This window comes from Ambystoma mexicanum, chromosome 10 (assembly GCF_040938575.1).
Source record: "Ambystoma mexicanum isolate Mex_15411 chromosome 10, UKY_AmexF1_1, whole genome shotgun sequence".
Classification (NCBI taxonomy): Eukaryota; Metazoa; Chordata; class Amphibia; order Caudata; family Ambystomatidae; genus Ambystoma; species Ambystoma mexicanum.
Genome location: NC_090932.1, coordinates 294,779,329 through 294,793,938, shown reverse-complemented (window position 1 = coordinate 294,793,938; position 14,610 = coordinate 294,779,329). Strand labels below are relative to the sequence as shown.

The 14,610-nt window shown below is 43.5% G+C and overlaps 1 protein-coding gene across 2 annotated transcripts in view; it reads left to right on the top strand.

Annotated features, from left to right (window-relative positions):
- Positions 1-14,610, top strand: part of LOC138491371 (glypican-5-like) — a 1,558,016-nt gene that overhangs the window by 940,591 nt on the left and 602,815 nt on the right. The gene's annotated exons all lie outside the window — the stretch shown is intronic.

Below are 14,610 nucleotides of genomic sequence, written 5' to 3'. Positions count from 1 at the left end.
AATATCTTCCATTGTAAATGATAATATCCAGTCTGCTCCCTCCAAGTTCCAACTATCATGCATAACCATAGTCGGATTCTCATAAAATCTACCAAAGTGATCAATCCACTGTACTTCACTTATTGCTTGCACTTGTATATAATTTTGTCCTGCCACAGTAGGTTTTAAAAAGGACCAAAAAGGTCTCTGATCCCTTCATTTTCCATCTATACCATTCAAGCCAATTTTTGAACTTTTGTTTTGCGGCTGGAATCAATGTTTTTTTATTGAAATGATTTGCCTTAATCGCTCGTCACATTCCCCTTTTCCTCTCTTTCACGTTGTTATCAAACACATGGGAGTGTATCACCTGCCTACTCTTTCCTTTGTCCTTCCTTTCAACAAGCACACTTTAAAATATTTTCTGGCACCTGTCCGTAGAGCTCTCAGGGTGAATTAATTCCTCAAACACCTCATTGTTGTAAACCATCAGATTAGTAAAATTATCATTTTTTGTATTGTTCTTTGGCAAAACAAACCTTTAACACATTTTAGAATTGTGTATTATGTATGATGTTGATGGAATCTTATTTTCCCTTTTTAAACAACACTATGCAAATATTTGATAAATAAACAATTTATATAAAAACACACATGCATTCATAACAATCTTAAAACACGCATCAATAAACTATTGTATTCTCATCTTTCAAATAAAACCATTTTCCATGGGATCAAAAACATTCCATTAAATGCTAATTCAGGTACGCATAATGTTCTTTACGTCATCCTTGATCAACTTAATTGTAAACTTTCTATAAAACCAACTACTGCTATTACCATACTAGCTGTTCCTCCTGCCAAATTTAGTAAAATTGTGTAATTCAACCACACTGATAAATTGTGGCCACCCCACTATCGCAACATTTCTCTCCACTATCTCCACCCTTCAATCCTTTGCTACAGGTAACTCTCTTTGCCTTTGTGAAATTATTATTGTGGTTTCTAGCTTCAGTAGGCAGTGATCAATAGCTTGGTTCTTGTCTTTTTATCAAACTTTTAAACCTAGTTCTCATATCTCTAGTCACAAAAATATGATCCAAACCTTAGGATTTATTTCTCATGTGCCATGTAAATTGGGTCAACTTGTCACCTTCAATAAACCCATTCAATGGGAATAACCCCCATTCTTCCAGGTATCCATTAATATACTTACCTCGTTCCGTCGATTTCAACCAAGCATCAGAACGTAACCATGAAACATAATCAATGTAATGTAAATATTCACAGTTAAAGTCTCCTAAAGTTATAATATATCCTTCTTGCCATTTACCCAATATCTTTGAGACTACTGACATAAATAGCTCAATTTTTACTTTAACAGTGTACAAATAGATATTTAGCAATAAACAATTTACTTGGGCATCCCTCTTATTATCTATCCAGCTCAGTCAAACCGCCTGAAAATCCTGAAACTCTGTCTCCTATTCCTCCACTATGATTCCAGTATTAAGTCGCAGAGCCCACAGAATCCCACCAATCTCCTTCTGTGTCCCTACAAACTTGAGTATAAATCCATCCATAACTGCTACCCCCATCAACCATGTTTCCTGTAGAAAAATGACTGTCACATCACTTCCAAACAACTTCCTAGTAGAGGACTGTAGTATATGAGAAAAAAACCTCTGGAGTTCCAGAAGACAAAACTCAAACATTGCACCCCACATCTCAATTACCCCAAGTTATTGGGGCATTGTTTGTGTGTTGAGCATTAACTATAGAGGCCCTATCACGAGGTGAGTCTTCTTGAGAAATTGCCTCAGATGAGGGCTGTACACTGTGCTCCACAATCCCACCGACTCTTAAATGGATAGACATGGGATCAAACCTATTCTTTACTTCCATACATGATATTGCGCTTTTTACTTCCTCTCATGGCATAATCTGTGTACTTGTCGTCTGATCCCACCTAAGGGTTACTCCTGGAGAAACAAAAATATTATACCCCATTGATAAGAATGATGCAGCTTCCTGTAACACCATACATATTATCCTATTTGAAGCCAGATGTAATCGGACTAAACCCAAATATTGGTCATCGACAAATTCCACGTGCAGAATGTCGCTGGAGGCAATGGTACACAATAGTGGCAGCTCATCAAAAAGTGCCATCACATTTTGCCTATTCAGAGATATTATCACATCCTCCTCAAATATTCTTTCCAAATAGACAATGTGTGAACCCTTAGTGTACCTATTATTAGCCAGCTTAGGGCAAGGCTCAGGATTGCATACCCACTGGATAGGATGTGTAGCCAGTTCCCCATTCCTACCATTACTGTATATCAATGGGCTCTATAAACACTTCCTAAACTCTTCTCCTGACATAACTAGGATAGGTGGTCGGTCTCTCCCAGTTCTTGTGTATGCAAATGACTCTGTCTTGATGGCACGTACCCTGAGAGCCCTACAGTCCCTCATTTCTGACTATGCTGTCTTTATGGATGGGCTAGATTTAGTGGTAAATGCAGCAAACCAGTGGTGATGTTCTGTTGGAAGGGAAGGTGCATGGTCAAAATCAGGGCCATGCATTGTAAGAGCAGTGTAATCCCCATGGTCAATCATTTTGAGTACTTAGAGGTCAGATTTCCCGCCTGCTACTGTGTCACCGCCCACATATCAAAACAGGCTGTGTGGTTCAAGCAGGCTCTGGTGGGGTTACCAGGGTTATGACCATGTTTAGAGCCTGACCAATTGACTTACTGCTCAAACTGTATAAAGGCAAGAAGGCCTTGGTGGCCAGATTTGGAATGGAGTTGTGGGGTTACGCTAATGTTAACGCTGTTCAAATACTTCAGAAACTGTTGGCCCTGCCATCGCCAGCTCCAAATTCTGGAGTATACATGTGCATTTCCAAAATAAACATAATGATGATGATGACTTTTACTAGGTTTGTATATCATATTTTGTAATTCTGCAAATTAACTTTTATAAGATTAAAGTAGTTCCATCGATTCTGTATGGCCTGGAGATTAACTCACTAGCTAGGACTATTCATTGGGAGATGGTTGAATCCAGAATAACAAAGAAAGTACTGAGTCTGCCTGATTGCCTCCCAATTCCAACCCATAGATTTGACCTAGCTCTGGCCTCAATGGAGTGTTAGTTTAAATGGAGGATCCTTGCTCTCTACAGAAACTTGCTGGATCAGCCGGGAAATTCATTAAATAAAGATCTCTCTCACATTCTGACTTCCATAGCCTATGGTCCTATGAATAATTCAAGCAATAAATAGAATCTATTCTTGATGACATCTGGCAAACAGCAGCAGACCTGTTTGATAATCCAGGGCTAGTTAAAACATTGCTATTCAAATGGATTGGATGAAGACTATGGGGAAAGTACAGGTCTATCAATTCTATACAACCTTATCCTTATGTGACAAACCTCTGGGAACTATCCCGGCTCACTTAAAGACATTCTCCAATTCATTTTGGCATAAACAATTTCTTCACTATAGGTTGAACCTCAAGCCCACAGGAGAAATACAGCAGATTAGGTCTAGGACGGGCAATATGGAAATTGTGAACACTGCAAAATGGAAATAACGGTACAGATGAAAGAACATCTATTGATTGATTGCGTAGCTCTCCAGAAATAGAGATCTTAGTAGTTTGGGAAATATGTTCACAATGACCTGACACGCTGTACAGTAGAATTTCAGGAAGACCTTCGAGTGGAGATGAGACGCTTTTAACTATCGCATTGGTGACATTTTTTAGCCATGCAGGATTGTTGAAAATGCATTGGTAAAAAATGTGTGTTAGTGTATATTTAAATGTAAACTGTGTATGATATTTGGTGAATTTCCTTCTAGTCAGGCAAGATTGTTGAAAATTAAGCGGTGCAAACTGTCTGTTAGTGTATATTTAAATTTGTTTATTTCAAAGATTTTTTTTTAATGGACATGTGTATATCCTGTTTATAAATGTTTTGAAGATTTTGTATTTTCATGAGATTATGTATATAATGAAATGCATTTTACTATGTTGTCAGTACTTTGATAACTTTGTGTCAGGTTGTCTTTGTGCAGCCAAAGCACAATAATAAAAAAAAAACATATGTATTATATTGCATTTCACAAAATGAGAAACAAAGCTGCAACCAATCCATTGTCACTGAACTGCAAATGCCAAAATGATTGACTTTCATCTTGTTAAGTGTGCAGTCATAAGTGTGTATTTTATAATACACCACACACATTGAGTTACCAATGTACCACCAATTTACGATGTGACAACCATTTCTTTAATAGTTAAAAACGACAAAGTCCAAATGTGTGGCTTTGTTATGCTTGTTTAATATATTTTCATTTGTATGTTTTCAGGTTTGTATAGCATATGACGCTTTTAGAAATGAGATATGTAATGACAACCACTTGTTTATCAATCAAAAACTACAAATATCATGACTATTGGCATTGGCAATGCCTGTTAGATGTGTTTTCAGTCACATGTTTGCATAACATATTATAACTTACGCAAGGAGAGATTAAAGTACAACCATTTGTTTGTCAATGAAGAACTACAGACAGCAGAAATATGTTCTTTGCCAATGCTTTTTGTATAAGTTTTCAGTCTTATGTTTCTATACTATATCACATTTCATGACATGAGATAGGAAGCTCCCAGCATTCCTTTGTTCATGATGTAGTACAAAGAACAAGCTTGTTCTTAGAACTGCACCACTAGTCAAAGTAGCAGTATTTTGAATTGAAAAATATTATACTTTATGAAACAAGATAGGAAGCTACAAACATTTGTTAGTTGATGAAAAACGAAAAATTCCAAAACTATTGGCTTTGCCAGTGCTTTTTTGATGCGTTTCCATTCATATTTTTGTGTATCGTATTACAACTTATGAACAAGAATATAAACCACAGCCATTTCTTTGCCAATTTACATCTACAAACGTCGAATGTATTGGCTTTCAATGCTTGTTAGATGGATGTATTCACATTTCAAATAGTACAATTCACATGTTGAACCATAGCACAATAAAATGAAAAATAAATACAAACTAGAGCACTTTACAATCTGAGATTTGAAAGTACCACCGCGTTATGCAGCTAGGAACATTTCTTGGTTAGTGGAAACACGTCAAACCTCATTGCCAATGCTTGTTGATTTGTTTTCAGATGTATATGCACATGTTTGTATAACACAACAAAAGAGCTCATGACTGGGAAGTGTACAATGAATCCTAACCTCTGGCATTGCTCCTGGCAACCCTCCAGACCATTGTTCTTCACATGCCAAGCCATTACAAAAAGCATATGCAGACATGTTTCAGCCTTCTTGGGAGTCATCAGTGAGGTGTAGTTGGGGTCTCTGGGCCCCTTTTGGGCAGGGGGGAGGGGTGTGATCAAGCCTCATTTGCATATGGGCTTTCACCTTCTGTAATTGCTTGGCAGTATGAAAAACAATGGTTCGGAGGGTTGCCCAGAGCTGTGCCCGTGGTTATGATTGATTCAAAACCTCAGACCATCACCTTTTGCTTTTACTTATGTCCGTATAACATACATCAATTCCAGGACCACACCATCAAGTTACATCAATGTGTTTGTCAATGCACAACTCCAGATGTCAATGCTTGTCGGATGAGTTTTCAGTCCTATAAAATATGATGCACTTGGAAAAATGAGATACGAAGCTGGCTTTGCCAATTCTTTTTGTGTGCTTTGTCACTGGTCATAGTAGTGGTATTTTGAATTATAATGTTAAACTTTATGACAGGAGTTATGAAAGCATGAGCATTTGTCAATGAACAACTACAAAAGCCAAAACGATTGACTTTGGGGCACAAAGTGTGCAATGAGAATAACATTGGAGTGCATTGTAGGCAGTGAGAGCGGCATTGGGGCACAGTGTAGGCATTGAGAGCCACATGGAACAGAAATGAAGCTGTGACTGTGCCTTGGGGGCAGAACCGAATCTTTAGGAGCTACACAGGGCACGCAACTAAGGCAGGGAGATGCCCAAAGGGCTAGAACGGAGGCAGTGAGCGACGCATTGGGGCGGAACTGAAGCAGTGACTGTGCCTTGGGGCAGAACAGAGCCTCTAGGAACTACTCAGGGCGCAGCTATGGCAGTGAGACCCCCAAAGTGCTAGAACCGTGGCAGCAAAAATGAGGCAGTGAGAGCCTCACATAACTGGAGCAGTAAGAATGCTATGAGGGCAAGACAATGGGCGCGGGGGTCGGTATCTGAAACATTTTCATGTATTTCAATTTATTTGAGTAATGACTTCCCCTTCAGAACAGTTGTAAATTCCATAACAGTTCTTTTAAATCTAAGTTCATCCAAATGTAATTTCTAAAATACGCACCTTAGGTACATTTAAAAAAAAAAAATGTTTCTTAGATGGAGGCCTTACTGCCCCTAAGCTGAGGGGTTTTACTGCACTTGCGCCAAATATGAGACACTTCTTACTCCACTGCTTCAAAAACTCACCAGCAGCTGCTGAGTACAAGCTCAACTGCAGTCCTGTTCAGCCTTCCACAGGGTCATGACACGACTTGGCACACACACCCACCCAGGACTAGCAACTGGCATAACCAACCATGCAAAACACTGCCCCCGTGCACACTGCAATCTGTGGGTTACTGTTCTGGCAAACAGCGTTGTTAACGGATAGACCGTTGCGCATCCGCTATGTTATACAACTCATTTTGAAAACCTTTGTAACCAAACACAATTGTTGTCATGAAATTCAGTTTTCAATATATGTAAGACAAGGCAATGCCATTATTACTCTACTGCGCTTTTGCTACCTGATGCAACAATAGTACGACTTTGCTACCTGGTGTCCCAAAGTACTTTCTATCCCTTGGTATACCACTATCATTTCTTCAACACTGAGTTTTTTTCTTTGGTGACAGTCAATAATCGTTGCTTGACTGTGATTTAATTCCCGGGTGTTGCACAATAACCACGTTCCCACAATGATGTTGCTCCCTATTGTCCTACAGTGTTAATGCTCCACTATGATTGTGCTCTCTGGTGTCCAACAGCAAATGTTTCCCACTATGATTTTGCTCCCTATTGTCCTACAGTGTTTATTCTCCACTGTGAGTGTGCTTTCTGGTGTCCCACAGCAAATGTTTCCCACTGTGATGTTGCTCCCTGTTGTCCTACAGTGTTGATGCCCCACTATCATTGTTCTCTCTGGTGCCCCACAGCATATGTTACCCAACTGGGATTTTGCACCCTTTTTTACTAGTGTGACCTTGCTTCCTGATGTCACATGGTAGGTGCTGGCTCACTGTGATGTTGCTGCCTGGTGTTTTAGTATAATTGTCGAAAATCCCACCAACCACATAGCGGATTGAAACATGTAGTGCAGAGTCATCGGAATCTCAGTCACATCTAACAGTGTTGAAACTACACGCTACCGATCCTAATTGATTTTTTTAAGTACAAATTCATGTGTTTAGTCATGTATATATTCGTTTTTTTGCTGCTAGGTTCTACATAGAGTGGTGATTTGTTCATTTGTTCATTTCTTGACCATCAATTGGTGACACATTACTAGCTAGTATTGTTGATGAATATCTATAACAATCAAGAATTTGGCGGTTGATGTTTATTTACATGTATTTATTAAAATAATGCTTTAAACCTGAATAAATTGATTACATTCAATGTTTACGTGTCCAAAGGTATATTTGGTTTCCCTAGGGCACCTCCAGAAGAAAGGGCCGTCACTGGTAGGAGCTCTGCACTTACTAGGGTCACATGTCCATGGTATCAAGCTATGGTATAATTGTGCCATTTGTTGTCCCACCGTTACTTCTGCCAAGAGGAGTTTTTCACCCTCGTGCTGCACTGCAATGTGTCTTCACTGGCCGCCCTCAATGATTTCTGCAATGTTATGATTTTGCTCCACAGTAAATCTCCCCCTGACATCCCACAGTACCTTCCACTAAACTCTGAAGTTGACCCTGGTGCTCCACTGTGATGTCGCCCTTTATGTGATCTGGTGCCTGGCGCCCCATGCAGTTAATTCCCTGCTGTAATTTGCTCCCCATGCCCAATGTGCTCGCTCTTAGATTTCCCACCTGCCCTCTTTGGAGTCCCCATTCCAAATTCTTCTCTGCAATTATTCTCATACACCATCTACCTGCTACCTCACCCCACCTATTCCTCCACTCTCATCCAGGACCAGTCGCTGCGCACTGTCTACTGCTAGAGATACGTGCCCACACCAGGGTTCCTTATGACGTCCTCTCACAAGTAGCTTGCCCAAAGGGCACCACTGCTGAGATGACACCCAAGGGACCCCACCCAAGTGCTACCAAGGACTCCTTGGATGGTCCACCTGAGCTGCCCATCAGACCCCCCACTAACCTCCACATACTGTGATTCTTAACTTCTATGCTCAAACACAGTATTCTTAGACCAACTAAACCAACTAAGTAGTTATTGGGTCACCTGTTAAACTCCCAAATCTATGTGATCACTGCACAGCCCGTAACTGCACTGATGAAAATGTCGATGCCAATTACGACGTCGCACAGTGATCAGATAGATCACTTTTGCCCACATGTCCTGCAATACTCCACCCCCCCGCTTACCTCTACTGCGGCGGAGTTCTGTGTGCGCCGCCGACTGTCCTGTACTGCTGCAGCATCAGTTCCTCAAACTTACGTGGGGCCGTGCTGACACTGCTGGGTCCTTTTAAAAAGAAATCTTTTTCTTTTCGCACCCTCGACTCCCGTTACTGAGATCAAGGAGAGCGGGGGACACCCCCACAACCCCTGCTTCACTTGGGCGCAGTCGGCATTTTCTAAAATGCCGACAGCGCAGTAAAAGCAAAGTCAGGATTTTAGAGTTGCAGTGATGGGCCAGTTCCAAACGTGCAACTTGTAGTCAGTAGTAACTGATCGTCAGAAATTGGTCGACAGACTAGGCTGGTCTACAAGCAATTCCCGCCAACATGTCAATCTGATTGATAGTTTTATGGCAATCACGTACGCGAAAATACAGGGTAGAGGGGAATGTGGAGGGGTGTATATATTGAGCTCAGGGCACAAGCAACAAGTGGCTGTTGGGGGCTGACTAAAACAGTGGTGCGGGTGGGGGAGTGGACCAACTAACAGGGAGGTGAGTTGGGAGTAGTTAGTGGTAGGGATGAGGTTAGAGGGGTGATGGAATTCTGGGGTTGGGGGAGTTCGGGGTGAGGACAAGGGTATTGGAAACCAGATCAGCAGGGGAGGTTGAGAGGAAGGCACCCAAAGAAGTTCCACAGTGCTTCCGCCGCCTGACAAGGAGAAAGCCGAATGAGGTCGGCAGGTGTCAGCGAGCATGGCAGATCATTTGGCTCAGACGAAATCTGGAGAGAGGGGAAGGGGTTTAGAAAAGGAGTTAGCAGGGGGGTGTGGGTGCCAGGGAAATGGGGGTTCAGGTTCAGTATTCCTCCTAAAAGACATCCAACCACAAACTCTACACCTCTGCAGCCATCTTACATACCCCCCCTTTGGTCAATGCAAGCTCGCACCATGGCTACAGAAGACTCCCTTCTGGGCACACATGCCTCCAGGGTGCAGGCACATCAATGCAACAGCAAATTCCCCATTAACTTAACCCCCCCCTCCCTGTCAGCACTGTCAGAGTTTCTGGACACCATGCACATGGCAGCTGGGTGCGATATACAGTACCGAAAAAGACCATAGCATAACATTGCTTTGCGCAAAGTCCGACCACAGTCCTCTGAGACTGTACTCTGAGACAACCTCTGGCACGGTGAGGCCACTCGAATGGCAGGCGAGTGCCATCCATTCCCATTGTAAGCCTGAAACGCAGGGTCGGACTGGGCCAAACAATTGTCTCGGGCACCAATGAAAAAGTGGCCCACAGTTGCAAATGGCTATTCATTACTTTTGTGACAGGCTGATTGAGTAGTAACCAAGGGGGAAAATTGTGCAAGTCAAACTCATCAAACTGGCCCATATGGGCCAGAAAAGTGGCCCACTGTGACCCAAAAAACTGGCCCACACCAGCATTTTGTGTTTTTACTTCGGCCATGGGCCTATCGCCCTATCGGCCAGTCCGACCCTGCTGACAGGAGTCGCACAACAAAGCATTAATTAAATGCAGCTTAATTCACACCCATTTACTAGCGAAGGTAAGGCATTGCAATTCCATGTCTGGCATTATCAGCGCTTCTCAGCAATTAGACCCCAGTGTGTAATAAATTGACCCAGCGGAGCATTGTAGACAGGGCGCAGATACACATGTAACTGACCTCACTTAAGCCCATTACAAGAAGTACTAACAAAACTGTTAATAACCATGACACAGTACTTTTCAGATCTGCGTCCAAACTTGGCTTCTCTCATACATAAATATTGCAGCATAATGAAGATGGGCTTCGTGCCTGCTGCTCGATGCTGAACTGCAAAGTGGTCCTTCTAGTCCACTTCACTGAATGTCACCATGCATTCACGATTATGGCATATCAACAAAGTTATGTATTTCTGACCGAAATGATGGTGACTCAACACAACATTCAATTAGTCCCAATAAAGTGTCGGGGGGAAATTCTCCCGGGGCCGGCTGGGCCGTCCGCGGACCTCTGGGCCGGGAGGCCCCAACTCCTCCCGCGTATCCCAAAAATGAGTATGAGGCACACGCAAGAAGCAAGGTGATTCTGCTGTTTATTAAACAAACGGCAGGGATGGGTCAAGGATCGTACGCGTCCGTCCTGACACACTCTCTCAATTCGTGGGGCTCGCAGGCCCTTTTTACTTTAGTATGACGCGCTACTTGCGTCACCTGGGAAAGTTAGCAAAAAACCTATCGCCACTCTGGATTGGTTCCTCGAGTGGTAGGGTTAGTATAGCATACATATAGAGAACGCTGTTAGTGGTCGAGGGTCAGTCAGGTGGTATACTTGGGTTGTCCTTTCAATTAGATACATGAAAATTGTTACATGAAGACCCCTGAGGATTGGCTAATGTTAATGGCGTCAGTGATAAGAGCCCCATGTTCTGATTGGTCCACTCGCGAGCCCCCCAGTCTGGGACCATCGCTGTTCCCAGCTCGCGGTGCACCTGTCATTTGCAACAATGTATAAGTATGGGTATGTGCAGACAATGCGAGGATTTGTTCATATGCTGGAGGGCAGACTACTCCCACTGCCGCAGATGTCCATTGAGTCGCTTAATTGTTGCTGCCTGTGTCTGAAAACGTGGGATCCAGGCGCCTCCTTCCTCCAGGACCTGGCACCCTGTCAGGTTCGGCTTGGTCACGTGGGGAGAGACCGTGGTTAAGGCAGAATTCTGCACATTTAATATTGCATTTTCCACTGTGTGTCTGGCTTAGTTTGCAGGTGTGACCTTGGCTTCGGCTTGTGGCATGCGAGTTTGCAACATTGTGCCCTTGACTGTCTGTTCTCGCCGGGCTCATTCTGCAGGGTCAGCAATTGTACTCTTGCTCGTTCAATGTTCATGGAGGCTCTTGCTTGCGGCCTACTTGGGCCTGGTGCATAGGTGGGGATGTTTGATGTACGGCTCTTTAGGTTACGGTATCCAAGCATTTTAGATGAGTTTGTTGTGCGTCTTGCGTTTCTGCATTTGGAAAAAGCTATGTGAAAAATAATAAAGATGCGCGTCAGTGGGTGTGCCCATCACCTAAGTCATAGCACTGAATATGTTCTTCGTGTGGATTGGTGTGGGAGCGTCCAGTGTGCATGTTTGCACGGGTGTGCTGACCGTTGGCTAGGTCGTCATGGCATCTCTAACGATGTGTTCATTTACTGTTGAATGGTTCAGTCGAGTTCATCCATGCCCCAGGCGTCGGCATGAGCAGGGCAGGCTGGTGGGCAGGCAGGTGGACACATCCGTATGTTTCTGTACCAGGGTATTTGGTCGTCTGGTAGATAGGCAAACTCCTCTCGTGGCGGGTGTCTGGGCCGCGATCCTCTAGGCCAGGGTCGTGAGGGGATTGGTGGAAGCCTTTTGTTCCATTCTCCCACTTCAAAAGGTATACACACACAGCACCGCCCTCGCCAATGCACGATAGCAGTACAGGCACACAAGGCTCCCAGTGGACACAAATGAGTCTGTGCCCTCTGCAAAGAACACCTAGAAACTGACCAGTGCAAAGTACTGGGGTACTCACTGCAGGCATCAACACAGCAGCAACGCTATCTTGCATCTTCCCTCTCTCCCCACTAGCCTTATCCACTTCCTATCGTACAGTTGCGCCAGAGTGCCTGGCGACCAGGCAGGAGGCAGCGGTGCGCTGTGTCAATCAAAGTCAGATAATGTAGCGATACTGTAGCAAGCAGTGCAAACATAGGTGTCCACTTATGCGTCTAGGTGTGCATGAAAAGGGAGAACAAGCATTGGATTTGTGAGTAGTAGGAAGTGGGGAGATTCTAAACGCCCAACTGCATGCGCAGAGCACTTTGCGCATGCACTTTTTCCCAATACCAAAATGTTGTGGTTTGTACGCATCCTTGGGGGAGTGAAATCCGCATCACTCACTGAGGGCCTGATTCCTGAAACTTTTAGAACAGTGCAGTGACTTTGCACTGCCAACAAACATCCTGATTCACAGAGCGGTGCAAAGTGTATTTTTGAACTGCCAACAAACATCCTGATTCACAGAGCGGTGCAAAGTGTATTTTTGCAGTGCAAAGTGACTTTGTACCACTTTTGCACCACTTTGCACCGTGCTAAAAGTTCCATGAATCGTGCCCTGCATCTCTTACTCTGAAAGGGAAGTGGTTGAGGATGTGCCACCTCGTTGGCTCGCTTGACCGGCACACTGCCTGTCCTGCTACATGCACGGCACAGAGGTGAGCCCTATCCAAGAAGAGGTCTTGTTAGAGTCATGCCTACAGCCTGGCTCTCAATCTGTTCACACCTCTGAGGATCGGGAATCCAATGCAAAATAATTGCTAGCAACAGGATAACAGAAGTACTGTTCCCTGTGCATGCTGCCGCCAGCAATATTTGTGAACCTGGGCCCCTGAATTCAATACTGCTTCAAAAGTATTCTCGAATGGGTTAATGTTTGGAAGTGTAAACAGTGGATCTCAGCATGTTAGGATTCTAGAATAGAGGCGACAGAAATGGCAGCTCATTAGTCAATGGACTAGAATCCATACTTTGCATCCATTCAGTGGTTCCATATTAAAACGCCCTGTGGTTGGTCCACCAGACTTAACAGTGGCTATGGGAGGTGCCAGCATTTTATTAACCATTGATATAGGCACATATTGTGTTTTAAAAGCACCTGCAAAATACAGTAAAAGCTTGATTATTTGGCACCAATTGGAACCTATTGTTGCCTTTGTGATGAAGTGTGCATGATAGCTGAAATGTGGTTATCTCAGCATCGAAGCACTAGAAAACAGAGCAAAGGGGGCGATTAACAAAGATTGCAGCCTTCTACTTTTGTTTTGCTGCTCCCTGCCATCCGGAAACTTTGGCTCTCCAGCCTTCAATGTTGTTATCTGCCATTTCCTGAACCTAACCCGTTCTATTACCATTAATGTCTAGTATTGGATTTAGGGGCCGATTCATGGAATTCTTTGTACGGTTCAAAGTGACTTTGCACTGCTGAGAAGAGACTTTGCACTGGCGACACAAACCCTGATTCTTTGAACTGTGCAAAGTGTATTTTTGTAGTGCAAGGTCTGTGCAAAGTCAGTGCATAGTCATTTTTGCAGTACAAAATGACTTTGCACTGCAGAAATGCACTTTGCACAGTCCCATGAATCAGGGTTTGTGTCGGCAGTGCAAAGTCACTTTTCAGCAGTGCAAAGTCACTTTGAACTGTGCATACATTTCCATGAATCAGACCCTTAATGTGCAGCTGGACAGCAAAGCTTCTACTCACCTGATTACTGAGAGACAATTATGTAACATTAATATAACGTTTTGGCAATTAGGCGGCACTGACGCACAGACTATAAACTAACACTATTGTACGAGAATACGGCCAGGGAGGAGATGACATGCGAGGTGGGACGCACAGCTTGCGGGTGTTGTTTGGTTATTTATCCACCCAATGACAGCTCATGGCCAGGCTAATCCCTGTTTTTTAACTGCAGCTGCAAATGCGCTACTGGTGTAATAAAACAAGGCTTAACCAAGTGTGCCTTGAGCCGCTTGTGGTGTATCTGTTCCTTGCACTGAAGTCCTGCTAAAATAAGCATTGACTAAGTGTTGTGATCTGCTGTGAGGCCGTTAAGGATCGCAGGAGCAAAGTGTGATGTGAAACAAGGCTGCCTTTATTTGAGATGAGCAGCCTACATAAACAGCGGCCTCTGGCCAGCACCGCAACCAACTGAGACCCTCTGGAACCTGGAACCCTGCAATGCTCCAGGCCTCCCAGCGGTTCCAGGTTCCTGGATGTTGCCAGAAAGAACCCACAACTTTAATAAGCATCCGTGAGCCTGACACAGATGCAATGATTGCATGAACAGTAACATAACCTGAAACATAACATACTAATAATGATACATAGACAAATAGACAAACCACTCCTAGCACTAACTTAACAGTTTTAGCTTGAGTGTAGATATCAGATAAGAATATGCCAGGCACTGCTATTATAT